The sequence below is a fragment of the Rhipicephalus microplus genome, unplaced genomic scaffold (assembly GCF_043290135.1).
Source record: "Rhipicephalus microplus isolate Deutch F79 unplaced genomic scaffold, USDA_Rmic scaffold_362, whole genome shotgun sequence".
NCBI classification, from domain to species: domain Eukaryota; kingdom Metazoa; phylum Arthropoda; class Arachnida; order Ixodida; family Ixodidae; genus Rhipicephalus; species Rhipicephalus microplus.
In genome coordinates this window covers 22,195-43,691 of record NW_027464929.1, presented here as the reverse complement: position 1 = coordinate 43,691, position 21,497 = coordinate 22,195, and the positions used below count along the sequence as shown (strand labels likewise).

The following is a 21,497-nucleotide window of genomic DNA, read 5'->3' as shown; positions in this document are numbered from 1 at the left end:
AAACACGCCTGGATGGCTGCTACGCGTTGAGGTGCAATCTCACGTTCAGGAGAAAGTTAAAATAACCAAACTCAACTGTTCGTTTTTAGCTTTTGTCGTGTTCAAATTTAAGAAAAGCTGAATGTTACTTACATTCAGCATCTGGAGAAGCATCTGCTTGTGTGCAGATGACTATTCCGGCGAGATCCAAGTTACCCAAGCGTTCGCCGAGCTGCCATCTTATTCAGACAGCGAAGTAGCCTGCATCGTTTTTGTCCATGATGCCATCTTCTGGACACTGTTTATTTTGCCGGCTACGTAAAAATTGCAATGGGAATTATGATGGCCTTTGTCCATTTAGCTGTCTATTCAGCCATCTACAGTGAGTAGTAGAACAAGCCTTTGATTGCTAGTGTGGTTACTAACAATTTAGTAATGACCTGACCACCGAAGTCAGCACTGTTCACTAAGTAGGTAGTAAATTTTGCCATCCTACACTTTATTACTTCCTTTTACTTAGAGGCTAGTGCTTTTTGCTACAAATGAACTGAACATTCAAGTCGGCACTGTTCACTAACTAGGTAGTAAATTTTGCCAATTTGAACTTTTTTACTTTCATTTACTATGAGGCTAGAATGCCAATATCATCCTAATTGATAAGAAAGGACAAGTCAAGGACTTGAAAAATTGCAGGCCAATCAGCTTACTGTCCGTTGTCTACAAAATATTCACAAAAATAAAATAGCTAGTAGAATTAAGGTGACATTAGAGTTCATTCAACCAAAAAAAATAAGCAGGATTTCATGCAGAATACATCACAAGACCGTATTCATACTATCAATCTGGGGATAGAGAAATGTGCGGAATACAACCAACCCCTATACATAGCCTTCATAGATTACGACAAGGTATTTGGCTCAGTCGAGGCATCAGCAGTGATGCAGATACTACGAAATCTGGGCATTGAAGAACCCTACATAAACATACTGAAAGAAATCTACAGCCAATTCACAACCACTATAGTTCTTCATAAAGAGAGTGATAGAATCGCAATAAAGAAGGATGCCAGGCAAGGAGAAACGATCTCTCCAATGCTATGCACCGCGTGTTTACAGGAGCTTTTCAGGTCCTTAGATTGTGAAGAGTTAGGAATAAAAATTAATGGGTAACATCTTTGTAACCTGTGATTCGCTGATGACATTGCCTTGATGAGTAACTCAGGGGATGAATACTGAACTGGACATAGAAAGCAGAAGAGTAGGTTTAAAAATAATATCTATAAAAATAAAATAATGTACAGTGTCGTCCACTCTTAGAATGAACACGGCAATGCATGGCGGCGCTTCGCGGCATGCCAGCGCCCATGATGCAGGCGCGCATCAAAGCTTATCGGCGGAAGCACATAGGCATTGCGTAATCTCTTGTGACGCGCTTGTGCGTCGTGCTTGCTTTGCTGTGAAGCATGCCTAACGATGAGCATGCCAATAGAGATTGAGTGCGCTGCACTACTGTTGTGGCAAAGCTCGCATTACTTACTGAAGGGCGATGCTGTTTTTGCGTAACGAAAAAGTTTCTAACATGCTACCGACAGGACAAATGCAGCCTGCAGACGTCTCTCTGGCAGCTCAAGGCTTCTCCAGAAATGAAATATTTGGGACGTTACTAAGTCGCATTTGCGTTTTTTTCTCGCCTATCGCGATTAATAACCCATTGTTAGAGCAAGCTACAGAGGCAGGACTGGTATTAAGCAATTTTTCCTTAAAGCAGTTCATGCCGTGACTGTGTATTTAACGTACTGTGGAACAAATTGTAGTATATTTGCCAATCGGCATCCAGATCTGTCATTATGAAGACCTGTATGGGCATGTTTCTCAAACTGAACGCCAAGTCTATTTGAGAAATGATCCACACATCAGAAATGGGTTCTTTCAATAGGTAGTGTCAAGTTTTATTTTGCTCAGCATCCCTACTCCTTGCCTCCGGCCGCACTTCAACCCATTCTTCCCATTTAACCTATTCTGTCTTTGCGTGACGAATCAACTTTGTGACTGCGAGGCGCTAGCTGAGGTGAATTTGATACCTTTGCCCTTTCTGTGTTTTTTTTTCACAAACCTTATTGTTTGTGTGTATTTTTGCAAACATCGCTGCATTGCTTTGTTTAAAGGATTTAACAGAGCAAAACCACTGGACATATATGAGAGGTACTGTAGAAGATGGATGTCGACTAATGCCACTGCATGTGCAATAGCACATATGGTAACACTAATTTCAACGACCCATGGTTACTCAAATTACGAAATCGTTGTGTAACTTTTACAAAATAACATAACTTGATAAAGAAACTGGTAGAACGTTACATGCAATGTTAATCCCTGTATAGTGAAGTTACCCATGTCGAATAAAACACGCTTAAAAGGCTTAAGTATACAAAAACAAGTTCGACTATACTTATTGTGGTTTAACGAGGAACATAGCTTGAAAAGCAACTGCAGCCTTTTGGCAGCATCACAACCCAGTCAAAAAAGTTCAAGTAGTTCAATTGGAAAAATATCAGTTGGCATCAATTGGTTTTCAACCCATCGGAATTTCGCCACCAGTTGGAAACGTACCAATTATATTCAATTGGTACACTACATAGTTCATATCCAATTGGTTATACCCATTTAGACAGAACTGGTGGCTAATAAGTTGAGCAGTTGATGTAGGTTGGGGTACCAATGGTCATCCAATTGAAGCTAACTGGTGTCTAAATGGCTAACTAGTAAAAGTGAACTGGTGTGCAACTGGTAATCTAGTTAATCGTAAATGGTCACCCAGTTGAAACTATGTGGTATTCGATTGGTTGAGCAGCAGCCTGTTAGCTCGGCGGGCGTCATTGAAGTACCCGAAACGTTATAGAAAGGGAATGATTTGCTTACACATAATATTCCACTTGCCACACAGGCTATTCAAACGCCGCACAGGCCAAACACTGAGCGTGCGTCTCTCTGTTAACGTCATCAATTTGCTTCTCTATCTACAAAAAGGGACGGGCATTTCTCACAATCGGCCATTTTGCAACGCTTAACGCCCTCGTTAAGTCTGTCCCAAGAATGTTTTCGGCTGGCCTAACACAAAAGTTCGGCCATCGAACTATATGAAATACTTAATAGATGACACATGAAAGAAATAAGATAAAAACAAAACAGAAACAACACGAAAAACAACTACACCTATACACTGGTGCGTTAAGTTCTTAATGGCACGCAGAAGTTCGCCCGTTCGTTGCGCGAAAATTTCAAGGCAACGTCGTAGCTTCCAGCCACCTTAACTGGATTGACTTTGAGGAAAGCCTTACCGCGCACGATTCCAGTGTCCTCTTGTCTTAACTGCGACTTCGTTGCTTGGTCAGGCTCGGGCTTCGGCTTTAGTTGGCCTGTCTGCAGGGGTTCTTTCTTTGGATTTGCTCCGGCTCTCCAATGTTCTTGGTGTCGTCTGGTTCTGTTGGTTTCGGCTCAGTATATTCGTTCAAGTAGGTCCGGGGCTGATCGTTCTTCTTTCTCTGCCTCTGCTCTCCGGCAGTTTTTCCCGATCCTGCCAGTGGCTTGTCTTTCGTTTTGTCGTCTTGGCTTGGCTGATCTTTCGGTTTTTCGTCTTCTGCAACCGCGCGCTCCTGCTCACAAGTCGCCTTTTGTCCCTGGGCTTTTTCTTCATTTTCTTTGTTTTATTTCCTTCTTCGCCGCCTTTTCCTGATGCCTTTTTTTCGCCATTCCGGACTTTTCATTCATTCTCTCCGCCTCGCTGCCTTTTCTCGCAGTACCACGTTGGGAGTTTATCTGTTCTTCCCTGCTTTCAGCTTCGACTGTGCCCTTGTCTTCCGGCTTTTTTTTTTGCCTCCGGCAGACGTCTTGGGCTTCAATTCTTCGTGTTCCTTCGTTTTTGGTGTTTTCGCCGTTTCCTTCACTCTCTCCGCCACGCTGTCTCTTGCATAACCGTGTTGGGAGTTTGCTTTTCTTGGTCACGATATTCGGCTTCGTCCTTGTGTTTTGGATTTCCTTCAGCTTCAGCTTCGCCCTTGTTCTTTGGCTTTCCTATTGCTCTGGCAGACGTCTTGGGGTTCTGATCTCCGCCCTCTTTCATTGTCAGTGTTCTACAATTTCTGGAGTTCTCGGCGTGCGACAGGGCTTGTTGGTCTACGTGTCTTTTGCAGGCCGCAACTGGCGAGACTTCTGGTTCCTGTAGACACTTGGCGTCCCAGCGTTTTGCCGCGGCGCTTCCTGTTGAGAGTAGATGATGGCCTGTCGCGTAAACTCTGGAGCTATGGTGGACAAAGGTTTAACAGAAACGTACCTCGAAATCTTGTCGCGATGCGATTTGGGAGCTCCTTGAATGGCACCAGTCATTGGCACCTCCAACCAGTCGGGCCTTGGCAGTTTTCAGCATGTAGGCAGCTGACCACACATGAAGTTTCGACGTTGAACGAACGTTTTCAATCCACTCGCATGCTGAAGAAGCATCTCCAGAGCAGTAAAAGGGGCTGATGTTGCGGCTAAAGTCAGTAATTACCTGGAACGCTGGTGCTGGTTGAGGCTGTGCTGGACCAGCCAAAATCAGTTGTTCCAGAAGGGTCGATAGTAGACGGTCCTTTTCTTGGATAGCTTTAAGCAAGTCGCGAGCCGTAATGGTGTCTACACTGCCAAAGCCTATACCTCTTCTACCGCAAGTTGGGTTGTCTCTTCCGTCGGTGCGTTACATCTCAGGGTTACGGTTACATTAATCAGCTTCGTAAACTGACAGAACGCACATTTTCTCTCCATGGCAACTGGATGGCAATCCCACTTCTGAAATGTTAGCTTCGCCGGGCGTCGTTGAAGTACCCGAAGCATTATAGAAAGGGAATGATTTACTTACACATATTATTCCGCTTGCCACACAGGCTACTAACACGCCACACAGGCCATAAAAGAGCAACATTGCTCTTTTATGTCTGTTTCATAGGTACATTTATAGTAACGAAATTCACTGTTTGCCACTTTATTCTCCTGCGCGCACTTCCCAGCGCATTCACAATGCCCGTAGTTTTATGCGCATTCATGGTCACACGCAGGCATTTAACTTATCATCACTACCTCGAGCCATTGCATATTGGAACGGTCTTCCAGATCATGTTGTATCCATTTGTAACCGTGAAATCTTTCGTGACAACCTGAATTCGTTGCACTCTAGCATTGTATAACGCTGTTGCACCTTGATTTTTGATATTTGTAATCTTTTATATATGTATATATTTTTTCGTCTGCTTTTCTCCTTTATTGTTATTTCGTTTGTATACTGATGCCCCCCTTACTCAATGCCCTTCAGTGGGCCTGTAAGGTATTTTGAATGAATAAATAAATAAATAAATAAACACTGCACGTGCGTCTCTCTGTTAACAGGAGATGCTGTTCGAAGACACTTTTTCTTTAATATTCACCCTAGAGCAATGCAACTTGAGCTGTTTGTGGAACTTTTTATGCTAATTTCATATATGTAATTAGTTTTCTTGCAAGTTACAAACTTTTAGCTCTGCAACATGACAAAGGGAAAACCTTAACCCTTTTGCCCCCCCCCCTCTTTCTTCCCAAAATTCTGTAATTCTCTACCATTCATAGTTTATAATGCTTCAAATAAAGTGTAGAGTGCAAACAACTAATTAGGAGGCACATACAAAATATGTATTACACGTGAAAAATAATAGATGTAAAAAGCCCATACTTCACCTATCCTAGTAAAGGTATACATACAATTTTTTCATTATACAATAAAATATTGAAATTTACTCTTGATAATTGCATTCGTCATTCTTTGAAAAAAATTTGGGCAAAATTTCATGCAGGTCCAAGTACAGTAAAAGCTCGTTAATTCGACACCCGTTAATTCGGAAATTCGGATAATTTGGACGGGTCTATTGGTCCCGGCCAAAGTGCATGTTATTCTATGGGACCAAACCTTCGTTATTTCGTCGGAATTCGGCTCCGCACCGCCTAATTGGGGCAAATGCTGACGGCTGCTGCTACACAAAAGTGTGATAAAGCAGCGCTGGCACCACTGGAGTGAAACTGAAACCTGAGTGGCATCGCCATCATCATCAACTAGTGGGGGCGATCGCAGCGACACTGAACGTCGGCGTCTTCTTTCTTCTCCACTCAGCGCCTCCGACGCCATTTTCCCTTGTGTTGTCGTGTCGGAACCATCTCTTCTTGCGGAGTTCTCTTTTTCTTCCATTGTGACCGTTTTTGCATGCCACCACTATCCTGCGCTACAGTGATGGCAACGCTGAAAAAGCCGCAGAACTACGTTGCGAAGAACTTGGCGACTAAAGTGGAAATTTTGGAAGCACTGAAGAACGGCGAATCGCGACAGCAGGTTATGACCAAGTACAACGTGAAGCGGAGCACGTTGGGAACGTACGTGAAAAATGAACAACAGATTCGACAAGCCTTCGAAAGCGAGAAGCTTCATGCCTCTAGAAAGCGGTCGCGAATTGCAGCTCATCCCCAGCTCGAAGAAGCTTTGCTCTGGTGGATAACTGGCTGTCGCAACGCGCATCTGCCTTTGAGCGGACCTCTCATCATGGCGCAAGGTGAGAAGTACGCTGCAATGATTAACATTGAACCGTTCAAAGCGTCAGAAGGGTGGTTTTCGAGGTTTCGAGACAGACACGAACTTGTGTTCAGGAGTGTGTGCGGCGAAAAGGCCAGTGTTGACGAAAGCGTGACCACTGAGTGGAGAAATGTGAAGCTGCCGGAGTACATCGCCGCATATGAACCATGTGACGTGATTACTGCAGAAAAAACTGCTCTATTTTTCAGAGCTCTACCCGACAAGACGGTGACTTTCAAAGGGGACGCGTGTATTGGTGGCAAGAAGTGCAAGCAAAGGATAACTGTGCTTATTGCCGCCAATATGACTGGCGCGGAGCGCTTGCCACTACTTGTCGTCGGGAAGGCGCTTAAGCCACGTTGTTTTAAGAACGTCAAATGCCTTCCTGTCGAGTACACAGCGAACAGGAAGGCATGGATGACATCGGACATTTTTCGCGGCTGGCTGCATCAGTTAGACCGGCACTTCACGTCGAAGGACCGCAAGATAATTATGATTGTTGACAACTGCAGTGCCCATAACTGTACAGTCGAACTGAAGAGCATCAAAGTAGTTTTTTTGCCGCCCAACACTACGTCTGCTCTTCAGCCGATGGACCAGGGTATCATTCACTACTAAGAAGGTAAGTCGAAGTACCGCAAGCACCTGCTAGAGCGAATGATTCTATGCTCAGAAGCTGGAAAGTTGTATCGAGTAGACTTACTCGGCGCAGTGCACATCATCGCCCACGTGTGGAAAAACACTCCGCCGCAAGTCATCGCCAACTATTTTCGGCACAGCGGTTTTGTGAGGCCCGAGCATGCAGCAGTAGCTGACGATGGCATCGAGCAGGTGTCAGCCGAGTCCACCGACGGCGACTGCCCGACTTTCGATGCTGTCCTTCCCACAGATGTGACCTTTCAGGACTACATAGCGATTGATCATGGTGTCGCCACGAGTGGTCTCGTGACCGATCAAGAGATTATTAAAGATGTCACGGGGGCCCATGAAGTCCACGATTCCGACAAAGAATCATGCGAGGAGATACCGCCGCGACCTCATCGCACCACACGGGAAGTCTCGGAGGGGCTGTTATTATTAGACGACGCTTGCCTGAACACTCCCGACAGCTTGCGTGCTGTTGGCCGTTTGGAACAGTTAAGAAAAATTGTGATGTCAGCCAGAATCTGCGCGAAAACGCAGACGACAATTACAAAATTCTTCAACAAATAAAGGTATGCTTCTGCAGCTTGATTTTAAATGTTGTTTTTCCTGTCTATTCGGTTAATTCGGACAGTTTTTCTGGTCCCGTGAAATTCGAATTAACGAGCTTTTACTGTACTAGAAGCGCCCGAAAAAGGAGGGGCACATTGGAAAATATGACAAATTTGTGTTTTGAGAAAAACGAGTTTTAAAGTTAACATTGAGTTTTATTTATGAAAGATATTATTAAATCAGATGAAATTTGCACACCAAAAAGAACAATCCTTTTTGTTGTGGCCACTGCGACTAAAATACGCTAGCACCATGAGTTTGTCCCTATCGGCGCTTTTGGCACACTCTTCACAGACATTTCCCTCGCAGACAGGACCATGAAACGCTTGCCAAACTTCCGCTTCATTTGGCAGAGCCTTGTGCCAAATGTAAGCTAGGAAGAAGTTCGACAGGACTGCGAAATCCAAACTAAGTCCAGTGTCATGCCATTTTGCAGCCATGTTTGTGCCACATACCGTCGCAAATAATGGCAATGTCATCCCTGCTAAGTTCTCTCACTGCGAGCTCTTTCGACCTCTCAAGATTGGCGCTGGTGTCATCCATTGCCGCATCACGAACTTTCTGGCTGACAGGTGTGAACGACTTTGATGCATTGGCTTTTGCAAGCCCACAACTGCCGCAAATCGGACCAGCGGCTCGTAGCCTATTCCTACAGAGCTCGCCGCACAACAGCTTTCACTTGCGAGCAATGCCTTTTTCATTCATAACGGAGATAATTACACGAGAAAAGCATTGTTCAGCTGCGCTGCTCGACATGACATGAACCCCGCAAACAGGTTTCACAGCACATACAGGCGCGCAGCGGCCAATGGCGGTCCCCGATTAGTACCATGTAATAAGCCAGTCGCGGCACTCGAAAAATGCGCAGAACAGTGATTCTTTTTATTATTTCTTGCGCTGCATCAGCGAGAGAAACTGTTGTTATGTGAAGAGTGAGGCTCGAATTTCGACTCATGCGATCAACAATGGCTAGCGGCGGCGCATTATCGGCGGCAAGGTGCTCGAAGACTGCACACTTGCCACCTTTTAACAGGCACCTTGTGCTCTTTAGATGAAGTTTTAAAGCATTTCCAGTGAAGTCTCGACCTGTATTATTTTTTTCATAACAATAGAGGTACTAACATTATCAAAATAGGCGAGAATAAAAAATCAGTAATTTTGAAAAAATGTCGCGTTTTTCGACCTGCATCTCCCCTTAACATCTTCGTTTTCCTTCTCTATCTATAAAAAGGCGCGTGCATTTCCAGCAAGCGCGTCTGTTCGATGTAACTTGCCGACTTGTCACTGGGATACTGTAAACACCTGAAGTGCATGACACAAACTGATTGTGCTGTGTTGTGCTACATTCCCTTTATCACGAGGTAAGACTTTTATCAATTTTAATGCGAACGGCAGCGCAAATCGTAGTAGTTCATTAGGGGCGCTTAAAGCAACTGTATGCCGTAGTGTACACCGATTTTTCATTTTTAGACAATGGGAAAGCTTGTGTGCAAATGAAAGGACAGCAGCATTCTTTTTATTCATCCTTATGTTATGATAGATACAATGCTTTAACCAGCTTCAAAAGCTTTTCACATTGGGCTACTAAGGTCTGAGGCGGGGAGACGGAGACGTCTATCTAATCAAAGGGAGACGCTAGTGCCAATGAGGTGCCTACATGATTTATTGAGAGGTCAATGGAAGCGAGAAAGTGCAATGCCATTTTTGACTGTTTTAGAATGTGATGACTTGTAACTTAAAAGTGGTTTTGCTGATATGGGGCAGAACATCCAAAGGTTGTATTCAAGTGAAGATATGTATTGAAGAGCCAGAAACTGTAGGCATTGATCATAAGGTACCGTATTTACTCGCATAATTCTCGCACCCCCCACATCGCCCAACAAAAATACCATTTCTTTTTTCCTCGAGTAATTATTGCACCCCCGAAAACTGCTGCGATAATGTCGTCTGCTCTTTCCAGCCACTGATGATGATAGCGCACGCCATCTGGCGCCATCTTTTAAGCATCAAGCGTACTATTCTACAGAGATTCAATCCAAGTCAAGCCGAAGTGGCCAGTGTGCGTTGCGTCGTGTTTTCTATGTTGTGTCGGTAATCTTGTCACGTTATGAGGCGATACTGAAGCTGTACAGCTGCTTTCAAGTTGCAAGTGATAGATCATGCACTAAACAATGGCAACAGGGCCGCCGGTAGGCCCTTCAGAGTCTACGAGTTTTGTGTTCGTTACTGGTGACGGCAGCTTAAAGCCACCAAGGCGCGTTGGGTCTGCCGTATGCCTAAAACTGGGATTGATGGTAAACTTTATTTCTTCAAAAGGAAACTGTGGACGATTCTGTTAAAAGCCATCAGCCCAATACTGACATCCCACTCTTACCTTTTGAGGGCTCCTCTTGAGCGACGCTGCCGCTACGCCCGCAACGACCGCAAGCTTTGCGTACAGTATTCTAATTCTCGACTATTTGCTTCCACTTTTTGTGTCTTTATTAAATCTTGTCTTGTGTTGTATCTCTGCTTTTATTGTTGAGGTAAGTTCTAATTAGTATTTCTTAAAGCTTGCTGTAAGTTGCTGGTGTGAGAATCCCGATTTGCGGCCCCTTCGTTTTCTTTTTCGCTCTTTACGTTTTCGTGGAAAGTTTTCCCCGCGTAATTCTCGCACCCCCCAACTTTGCATCAATTTTCCGGCAAAAAAAGTGCGAGGATTATGCGAGTATATACGGTAGTTTGAACGACAAGGTGACACCTAAACTATCTTGAAAACCTTCAGCATATCTAGAAGGAGCTTTCTGGTGCAAAAACTTGGAATATAAATAAGAAAAGTGTGTACATACGTAGTGGTAGTTTTGCTTACTTAAGCCATTCAAATTATGTACCAGCATCCTGTTAAACTTACTCAGGTAGTTTTCTCGGAAGCCAAAAATCTATATATCGACTATATAACTGCTGGGGCGTCACAATTTTTTTTCATGTTCCATGCTAATAATGTAACCAAATATTGCCAGCTAGGTACTGCTGCTGGCACCTCAATGTTTCTTGAACCACCTCAAAAGCTATCAACACAACCTTTGCTGCATGATCATAGAGACTGTGATTTATTTTTGTTGTGCAGGACAATGTTGGTGACGAGATATTGCATATTTCTTCACTAAAGGTATACTGTGTTAAATATGGCACATACTGATTTCCTGTAACTCGAGAAAGCATGGCACCTCGGTGCCCATCCTGATGCTTCCTTAGTCAACACTCCTGGCTGTGAATAGGGTACATCAGCGACAGTCTAGGACATTGTTTGTTAGGATACGAGAGCCAAAAGAGAGGCAAAATGGTTAACTGAATGTTCTTTCTGTGGTTATCAAGCTGTCGGTCCTTGGACATGATAGGAAACGCCAAACCAATATAATTTTGAATACTTGAAGAGATCAAATGCCCCGCAGGGGCGCCTGTTAAAGCAGGCGTTTGGTGTGTAGCGACACCACGGACCCGAGCTAACGGGGGAGTTTCTACTCCCTCCCACGCCTAGCCGTGCGTGGCTTTGCCGTGTCCGGGGAAAAGGGGATCCTGGGGGTTGAGCTGACGCTGGGTGATTGGACCTTTAAGGCCCCCTGGCAGAGGCAACACACCCCTTTGGCCCCGGCTTCACGTAGACGGCACCCCTGGGCTGACCCAACCAAGGGAAATCGGTAGTCGCCTTTTCCTATTTCTCTCTCTCTCTACATCTTAGTCTTTTGTCATCTTTAAATCAATCCTGTCTTCTTCTCTCTTTAATTTACTTCCGATTTTTCCTGGCGGCAAGGGTTAACCTTGTGTATGTGCTCTGTCTTGGGCACAATACATTTGGTTATAGCGGCTGTGTACAGCTGACGTTGACATGCCTCATATATATTTAGGACTTGTCACGTCCCCGTGTTGGGCTTCATGGTGGGCGGCTGGCATGGCTGCCGAACTCACATTTAGTTTATGGCTTTTTCTTCTCTCCCTGCATTGCATGATCGTCCTCTCCCGAAGAGAGGGCGCACCGAAGACTTTTGCAAGTATTTCAGCAAACCGAAAGAAACCTTTCCCCGCTACCATGTAATCCATTGTGAAACCGCTGAAAAGAACGCCAGAACTATTTCGCCTTTCGTTGTTTCCAAATGCCTCACCACTACACTTGGACCAGGTTACCACGCTACAAGAATGGCCAGTGGGGATCTCCTCCTCGAGGTAAAAAGTCAGAGCCAGTACGAAAACCTCTCAAAACTAGAATCGTTTGGAAACATACCTATCTCAATTACACCACACCGCTCACTCAACACTTCCCGAGGCGTTGTATCTGATCAAGACTTGCTTGACCTGACTGAAGGTGAGCTCCTCGAGGGCTGAAAGGACCAGCAGGTGACACAAGTACAAAGAATCAAAATTAGGCGTGATAAGAAGGAAATCCCAACAAAACACATAATTGTGACATTTTGCACCAGCACCCTGCCTGAACATCTCGAAACAGGATACTTGAAGTTGAATGTGAGACCTTACATTCCCAACCCGCGACGTTGCTTCAAATGCCAGCGTTTTGGTCACGGCTCTCAGAGTTGCCGCGGCCAACTCACCTGCGGAAAGTGTGCCACCACAGGACACGCTACAGACGAGTGTAAGGTGGAGGATGGGGCCCACTGCGCAAACTGCGATGGTGCCCATCCCGCATACTCCCGAACCTGTCCAACATGGAAAAAGGAAAAAGAAATTGTTACAATCAAAATCACACAAAACATTACTTTCCGAGAAGCCCGTCAACAAGTATCTGGGCTTTTCACAAACAAACCATCGTTTTCCGATGTAGTGCAACAGGGGGCAGCACTACAACGGCCTGCGGCAACTGCCCATGCCAGGCACAGTGTGCCCAGGTGGTCGCCAATGCCCCCACCCACGGCGGGAACAGCCAAGGCTGCCCTGCCACTCGTCCCCACGGCGACAACCAAGGCCGCTGCAAACTCTTGCAGCGGCCAGGGTATCCCAGCACCAAAGGAGGTTCCTTCGACCTCTAGCTCAAGAGGACCGAAGGTTTCGCCCCCCGAGGTGAAGGAGACCCGAGGGTCGGCCGATATGAAGGCCTCGTCTCACCAGGCGAGGTCCCAAGCCCAAAACATCAGCTCGCAACTGCGGGCATGCAGTGCCTCTGAGGAGGCAATGGACACCACGGCACCCCTGGTGCAGAAAGATCGGCGTAGCTCCCTGGAGCGCGCCAAACGAAATAAAAAGCCAATAACGGGGCCCGACGACGGCCCTGTTCTTTGAGTCTTAACGCTTAGCTTAAGAAGCAGACACACCCATTGTTCCTTACACACAGCACTACGTTACCTCCAATATGGCAACACAAATAATACATTGGAACGTCAGAGGACTCCTCAGAAACCTCGATGATGTTCAAGAGCTCTTTTGCAAACATTCGCCGAAAGTACTGTGTGTACAGGAAACTCATTTAAAATCTAAAAACACGAATTTTTTGCGTCGGTATGTTCTCTTCCGAAAGGACAGAGATGATGCTGCGGCATCATCCGGCGGTGTAGCCATTATTGTTAATCAAAAAGTAGCATGCACACATTTACCACTGCAAACAACACTAGAGGCAGTGGCTGTTCGAGCAGTTCTTTTCAACAAGCTCGTCACCATCTGCTCTCTGTACATACCCGCACACCACCGTCTTGGAAAACGAGAATTCGAGTCCTTAATAGACCAACTACCCGAACCTTACTGGTCCTTGGTGACCTGAATGCTCATAGCAGTCTATGGGGTGATTCTCGCTGCGACGCACGAGGTCGTCTCATTGAACAGTTCCTTTTTTCCTCCGGCGCCTGTCTGTTGAATAGGAAAGAGGCAACATATTATAACCTTGCCAACAAAACCTACTCTTCCATAGATCTCAGCATCGCATCTCCATCACTTGTACCATTACTCCAATGGAAAGTTCTAAATAATCCCTACGGAAGCGGTCATTTTCCTGTCGTTTTGAGTACAAAAACATCATACGAATATCCTGCACGAGTTCCCAAATGGCTTATACACAAAGCCGACTGGGAACAGTTTCATAACAAAGCTCACTTATCTTGGACTGACATATGTACGCTAAGCATAGATGAAGCTGTGCAGTACTTCACAGCTCTCCTTATTAACACAGCAGCCAAATGCATCCCACAAACATCTGGACAGCCCGGCAAGCGACACGTCCCATGGTGGAACACAGAGTGTCGTAATGCGCGAAAGGAACAGAACAGGGCATGGAGGTTGCTGCGCAACTCGCCGACAGCGGAAAACCTTGAGAGCTTTAAGAAAATAAAGTCTCAAGGCAGGAGAACGCGTCGGCAGGCCAGAAGAGAAAGCTGGCAGAAGTTTTTGTCAGGGATCACTTCATACACACAGGAGGCTAAAGTCTGGAACATGGTCGGTAGGATAGCAGGAAAACAAGTACACACACTTCCACTCGTAAACACTCAGGGTGATACCTTGGAAGATCAGGCAAACTTCCTCGGTGCACACTTTGAACGGGTATCCAGCTCGTCCCACTATACTGACACTTTCCAAAAATACAGAACAAGAATAGAAAAGCAGAAACTAGAACATAAATCCACTAGATACGAGTCATATAACCAAGCTTTCAGTCTAGCTGAGCTCCGAACATCTCTAAACTCCTGCAGTACTTCTGCCCCAGGTTCTGACCGTGTGGTGTATGAAATGTTAAAAAACCTACCAGCCGAAACACGAAAAACCTTACTTTGTTTATACAATGCTATCTGGTTTTCTGGCACTATCCCTACCTCCTGGAAAGAGACTATTATTATTCCCATTTTGAAAGAGGGCAAGGACCCTTCTTTAGCTTCAAGTTATAGGCCTATTGCACTTACAAGCTGCTTGTGCAAAGTATTCGAAAAAATGATAAACTGCCGACTTCTACATATTCTTGAAACAAACAATTTGCTCGACCCATTTCAGTGCGGGTTTCGAGAAAGTAGATCCACCACAGACCACCTCGTTCGTATCGAGGCACAGATAAGAGACGCCTTCGTCCATAAACAATATTTTCTCTTTGTGTTCCTCGATATCGAAAAGGCGTATGATACAACATGGCGTTTCGGAATTCTAAGAGACCTGTCCCACCTTGGTGTGCGCGGAAGAATGTTTCATATAATCGAAAGTTACCTGTCAAACCGGACATTCCGTGTCCGTCTAGGCAGTGTGCTCTCCCAAACATTTGTCCAGGAAACAGGCGTGCCACAAGGTGGCGTGCTTAGTTGCACACTTTTTATTATCAAAATGAATTCTTTGCACTTGTCCATTCCCCGCAATATGTTCTATTGTACATATGTCGATGACGTTCAGCTTGGCTTCAAGTCATGCAACTTAGCCATGTGTGAGCGGCAGGTTCGGATGGGTTTAAATAAGGTCTCCAAATGGGCATACGAAAACGGATTTCGACTTAACCCACAGAAAACCACGTGTGTCTTGTTCTCTCGAAAGAGAGGCATGCACTCGGAACCTGACATTTGGCTGAACGGGCAACGTCTGTCCGTCAAAGCCGAGCATAAATTCTTAAGCTTAATCTTGGACAACAAGTTCACCTTCGTACCGCACATCAAGTATTTAAAAACAAAATGTTTAAAAGCCATGAATGTTATGAAAGTGTTGTCACGTACTACGTGGGGTAGTGATAGGCAATGCCTCATGAACCTCTATAGAAGCCTTATTCGTACCCGCTTAGATTATGGGGCCGTTGTCTATCAGTCTGCCACTCAAAGTGATTGATTGATTGATATGTGGGGTTCAACGTCCCAAAACCACTATATGATTATGAGAGACGCCGTAGTGGAGGGCTCCGGAAATTTAGACCATGCCACTCAAAGTGCCTTGAAGATGCTTGACCCCGTGCACCATTTGGGCATCCGCCTTTCTACGGGTGCTTTTCGCACCAGCCCCGTAGAAAGCCTTTATGTTGAGTCAAATGAGTGGTCGCTTCATCTGCAGAGAACTTACATGTCTTTTGTTTATTTCCTTAAGGTGAAAGCAGACAAGAAGCACCCCTCATACTCTACAATTAATGATTTGTCGAGCTCAACTCTGTTTCAAAACAGGCCTTCGATGAGGCAGCCCTTCTCAATTCGCCTGAAGTGTCTAGCTGAAGAAACTGAAGTGTCACTTGAACACAGTTTAATGGCTCCTGTAGCATACCCGCCACCGTGGCAGTGGCAGACTATAGACTGCGATGTGTCCTTCTTAGAGGTTACAAAACATGCACCTATTGCCCATATCCGAACATACTTTCTGGAACTCAACACAAATACACATGTCCTGAGTTCTTCACAGATGCCTCCAAGACTAACTCCTCTGTGTCCTACGCTTCGGTCGGCCCATCCTTTTCGGATGCTGGCCCTCTACATCCACGCACAAGTATCTTCACAGCGGAAGCTTACGCGATACTGGTGGCAGCTAAACACATCAAACAATTACAAATACAAAAAGCAGTAATTTATACAGACTCCCTCAGTGTGGTAAAGGCTCTGCACAGTCTTAAAAAACAAAAAAACCCAGTCCTTGTCTCACTTTACTCCATTTTGTGCACACTCTACACGCACAAACAACATGTTGTAGTGTGCTGGGTGCCAGGGCACCGTGAGATCCAAGGCAACGTGAGGGCGGATCAGCTCGCTGCATCCGTCCATGAGAGCACCGCCATTACATCCATATCAATCCCGGACCTTGATCTTAAGCCGTCTCTCAAACTAAACCTCAGGGACTACTGGCAGAGCAAGTGGGATACACACTCACAAAACAAACTACACGTTATCAAGCCACACCTTGGCCAATGGCCACCAGTATCAAAATCACGTCTAACAGAGATAACACTAACAAGACTCAGGATAGGGCACACATACACGACACACACACATCTTTTATCCGGTGGTGATCCACCATTGTGTGATAAATGTGGTGAGGCTTTAACAGTTCTTCACGTTTTAATCCAATGTAAACAGCTAGACATTCTAAGAAGACAACACTTCCCATTACCCTACCGACAACATATACCTTTACACCCTGCAATGTTTGTCGGTAGGGAACCACTTTTCACCCATAAATCATTGTTAGCTTTTTTAAGGGATGTTAATTTTTACCATGTATTATACCCAGGCATTGCGTAGAGTGACCTCTCAAGAGAGGTCGCTGCTGCTGTGATTACATTTAAAAGCACATGTCTCGCAGCCCTTGGACACAAGGGCACTGATGAGGCAAGTGTGCTAGTGCCAAATATTTTTGCATGTTTTTATTATCAAAACCTTTGTCACCCTTTTAATATGCATATCACGCCACTGTCATGTCTTTATTACTTATGTTTTTACCCGCATTATCGCGAGGAATTTTAAGGCCCCTATACAGCCACGCAACATATCATTGTCCACATCTCTATACTCATTGAAAAGGCGCTCTTTGGCCATCAATAGGCCCTTGCGCCATAAAACACCACACATCATCATCATGAAGAGATCAAATGCTCAAACTGGTGACTGCATCGCCTGTGCACATTGAAAAGCAGGGACTAAATGCACTCTTGCCTCCCGTCTACATATGACTGTTCAAAAAATTTATGCATATTTGAAACTCACCAAGGTACTTGTCCTGTTATAAGCGTTTTGCATTTTGTGCTGTGTCATTGGGAATGACGCACTTTGGGTGGGCCTATGTGCTTTGAAAACAGGCTGTACAACGAAGAAGCATGTTTTCATTTGAGAATTCTTACGTTTTTGCACCTTGTGTGAGTAGACTAATTTACACTGTGGGCTTCTCCTAATCATGTTAGTGATGGAGAATCTGTTGCTGGGCCTGTTGGTACATACTTAAAACAAAAAACAGCTTAAGGACGGGTACACAAGATGAGAAGACGCACGCTGGAAGCAGTATTTGTCTGTCGTGCTCTCTTCTTGAATATGGCTCCCAAAGCTGGTTTTTCCGTTTCTTCAAGTGTGAAAGTGCTGCTTAAAGAATATGCACAAGCTGGTTTGTTATTGCTTTTATGCTTTCATAAGCTCACATATTTATTTTTCATTGCGTTTGGCGGGTGCTTTAATAGTGACAGGTTCCTCTTTGAATTCACCTTATCGAAGAGGTTGCTTGACCTTCTATCAAGCATGGCAGCTTCGTTTTTTTCCCTGCGTGACTCTTCGTGTTGTTTTTTCCTAAGGGCCACCACCCAACACTCGGAGCACCTGCAAAGTTTACGAACTACCGCTTTGATGTCGACGAGTTCCTTCGGATTCTTCGCATTACCATGGACTATGTCAAGAAGTTGCAGGCCGTTTCTGTTGAGCTGGGCACCAGCGGGTCACAGTTCTTGACAGGTCATCAGGAATTGTAATACACGGAGATGAGACCTCTTGTCTCTCTATTTGCACCCTATGCCTTCCTTCATGATGAACCCCTACCAACTAGCTCAACTTTCGATCTTTTTGTTCTCAGGTATCACCTGCAATAATGTATTTTGTTTCGATCACCTTGCCATCTATTGCACCAAGCTGAAAATATCAAAACTACATAAAGATTAGAAGAGTGTACTAATGGAGTGGTGATATCAGAATGGCAAGTCAATTTCGTAGAAATGCATGGGTTTAAGAAAAATTAATGATAGGCGAAAAATTTTGATGCAGCTTAGAGTGCAACACTGTATGCTGTTGGACTTAACGTGAGAGCTCTAGGAAGTGTTGACCAATGATTCGCCTGTCCTTCGAGGACAGGACGCTGGTGTATGCGGGCAAATGCACGCTGCCCTTCCAAATGTGTATCGAGCTACAAAATAAAACAAGGTACCAGACAAGGTCTTGTGTCTTAAATTATATGTCAATTGTATTTGACCTTGTTTCCCCAGAGGCCTTTGGCTATGTATTGTGGCCTTTGGCTAGAAGTAAAAAATAAAGAAAACAAAGGTAGGACGACATGCACACAAGGCACTCTTCAGAATTCAACTGCCCCGTAGAATCAATTTGCACCTGCTACTGAGCTAACAAACAAGTCATCATCACAAAATGAGCCCAACAAAAGCAGCACAAATTCCGTGAAGAAGGTCAATTATAGCATTTATTCAACTGACTGTCCCACTCTTGAAAATAATTTTAATTGTAGTTAAAAATTGCACTCAATTACAAAGGTAAGTTCAAAAAAGCATTTCGATTATATCAAACCATGAAAACATGCGCAGTTATGAACAAAAGCACATACTTTATTAACGTTACACAGCCCCGATTCTAAGTGACCTGCTTCTAGCCTGATACATTAGAAAGCTGCAAGGAGATAATGGGCCGTTTGGCAGCGTGAGGACGCTCAGGTATGCCGATGATTTTCTGGTGTTCTTCTGGGCGACCCCTGAAAAGGCTTTTGAGAAGATCAACAAGATTTTTGCCCACTTATCGACGTCCTTTCTTGGTTTCCCAAAGAAGCACCCCGCTGACGGCCAAATGCGTTTTCTTGGCCTCAAGTTGTACAACAGTGCTGTGCCCAGGTGCTGGAAGCATACCCTCGTTTAGACAAGGGCCTTCTTCCATGCACTATTCCGAACTCGTCAAACGGGCCACTGCGTTGTCTGCAATGAAAAATGCTATAATTAGGTCCTGCTCCCATCAAGTTGCAATAAGCTTCTCGCATCAAGTCCTGCGATTGATGACAACAGGCGTTCCTGAACAGTTACCTGTTTTAGCGGAAGTCATCCTATCTAAGCTGTGGCGATTTTCAACCTCACTCTAACTACATAACCAAATAGGGAAATTAGCAGTAATACTCTTCGATACGGGGTGTCTCACCACATCAACAAAGCTGCCGCACGGGCCAGTGTCGAGGCCGTTTATTCAGCACTCATGAAACTCTGTTCGCTGTGCAGGACTGTTAAGAACCAGAAACTAAGCCCTCCATGTCAGGAGCGCACAAAGAAACATGACCTGTTTTGTACCGTGTAACCTGGGTTTCATCTAAGAGTTTCCCACATGCGACGGCATTAGACAGACTAGTCGCTGTGTGAGCAGTAGCTTGCGTCAGGCACATAGCCAGGATTCTTTTTCGAGGGAGGGGCAAAGCCTAATTGTTCAAAAGAAAGGCTTTTTATGGCAAATAGAAAGAAAGTTGCCTTGGAATATAAAAGGTCCTTGACTATCGGAAGAAAATGAGAGCAAAGTGGAATGCAGTTTAAAAGGCGAGTTAACTAGCGATCTCGAACAAGAAGTTCACACAGTCAGTAATGGGAAAACAATTGACGGGAAAAAAAGAAAGGAGATTGGGGGGGGGGGGAGGCCTGTCTACGTTATGTGCCGCAAAAAAAACTAAATAAATATTGGACGCTTTCTCTGCCGAACTTCTCACACACTGTCTTAACAACAAGCCTGTTTTTCATGGGCCTGTTGTGAAGACTGAATGTTAAGACAACATTTTATGACAGAAATTTTTAAATAAAGAACACACATATTCAGGAAAACAATTTTATTGAACAAAGAACTTAAAACAAATACTTCCTTGACACAATAGACCGAATGCTACCACTCATTTTAGCAAGCAATTTTAAACGATGGCCGCACCAATGCTTTTACAATGAAGTAACAGTCAATTGAAAAGCAAAGAAAAACAAACATGTAGCCTGGCCGAAGACGGAAGTTCACACTATAATTTTCATACGTCACGATTTCTCCAAAAGCACTACGATAACTTCGTCGGCCCTGACTTGTATTTGGTGAGTGGACCTAAGGGCCAGATCATCAAGCCACTCTTCTGCCATCCCATTCCTCAAATACGTTTTCACTTTTTCAGCGTCAAGAAGCTGCTTTCTGCAGCAGCTGTACTGTTGTGTATCAGCTGCAGCTGTACAGCGTTGCCAATATCTTGAGGAGTGTGTAAATGTCCGGAAAGAGGGCTTTCCTTTGCGGCTGAAGCATCCGCCGCAAATTGGGGAATTTTAACCTCTTGCATGGCTTACCAATTGGGTTTCTAGATTTCCCATTCACGTTTTTGTGTAAGGATAGGAGCTGTTGTCATATCTCGGCTAAATATCGAAGGCCAGCTGTGCAGATTCAAATTTTCCTTTGGGGGCGTGCTTTGGCAACACAATTGGCAAGCTTTGCAGTGTTTTCTAATAGTTTGCAGAGCGCCTTTTAACGGAAGCTTTTAGGTCATCTATGTACAGAATGAATAAAACTTCCACAGAACTTCAGTTGTAGTTTGCCTGGTATCTCTGTGTTCCTACCATCCTTGGAATCTCACAATCCTATCCGGACTTCGCCGCCCTGTCTTGACATAGAAAAAATATGTTGTGGAATTCTGCCTCTGCGGCAGTTCCCATCTGTTCCAGCTCAGTCAGCACCAAGTCAATCTGCTCCAAGGCGACAGTGATGTCAATATATGTGGTCCGCAGATACACAGACAAGTATGGATTGGCAGATTGATATGGCTATACCCTTTTGATCGGCTGGCGGCTAACGCCACCTAGCCGTAGTACTTAGTGAACCGAAAACTAGATTTATCTTTTTTTTCCTTTAAATAGTAAAGTTGAGGACTGGTACTTTATAGTGAATGGTTTAATTTTCACTCGGGCCTTGACTTTAGCCACAAATTAGATAACCTCTTTCTAGTTAATTCTACCTGATTAAAGTCTA

At 44.8% G+C, this 21,497-nt stretch overlaps 1 long non-coding RNA gene across 1 annotated transcript; it reads left to right on the top strand.

The window, feature by feature from the left end:
- Positions 1–9,112: 9,112 nt before the first annotated feature.
- Positions 9,113–18,682, top strand: LOC142794026 (uncharacterized). The gene is made up of 2 exons (XR_012892011.1): positions 9,113–9,215; positions 18,053–18,682. It is a non-coding gene; the product is annotated as an uncharacterized LOC142794026 (long non-coding RNA).
- Positions 18,683–21,497: the final 2,815 nt, after the last annotated feature.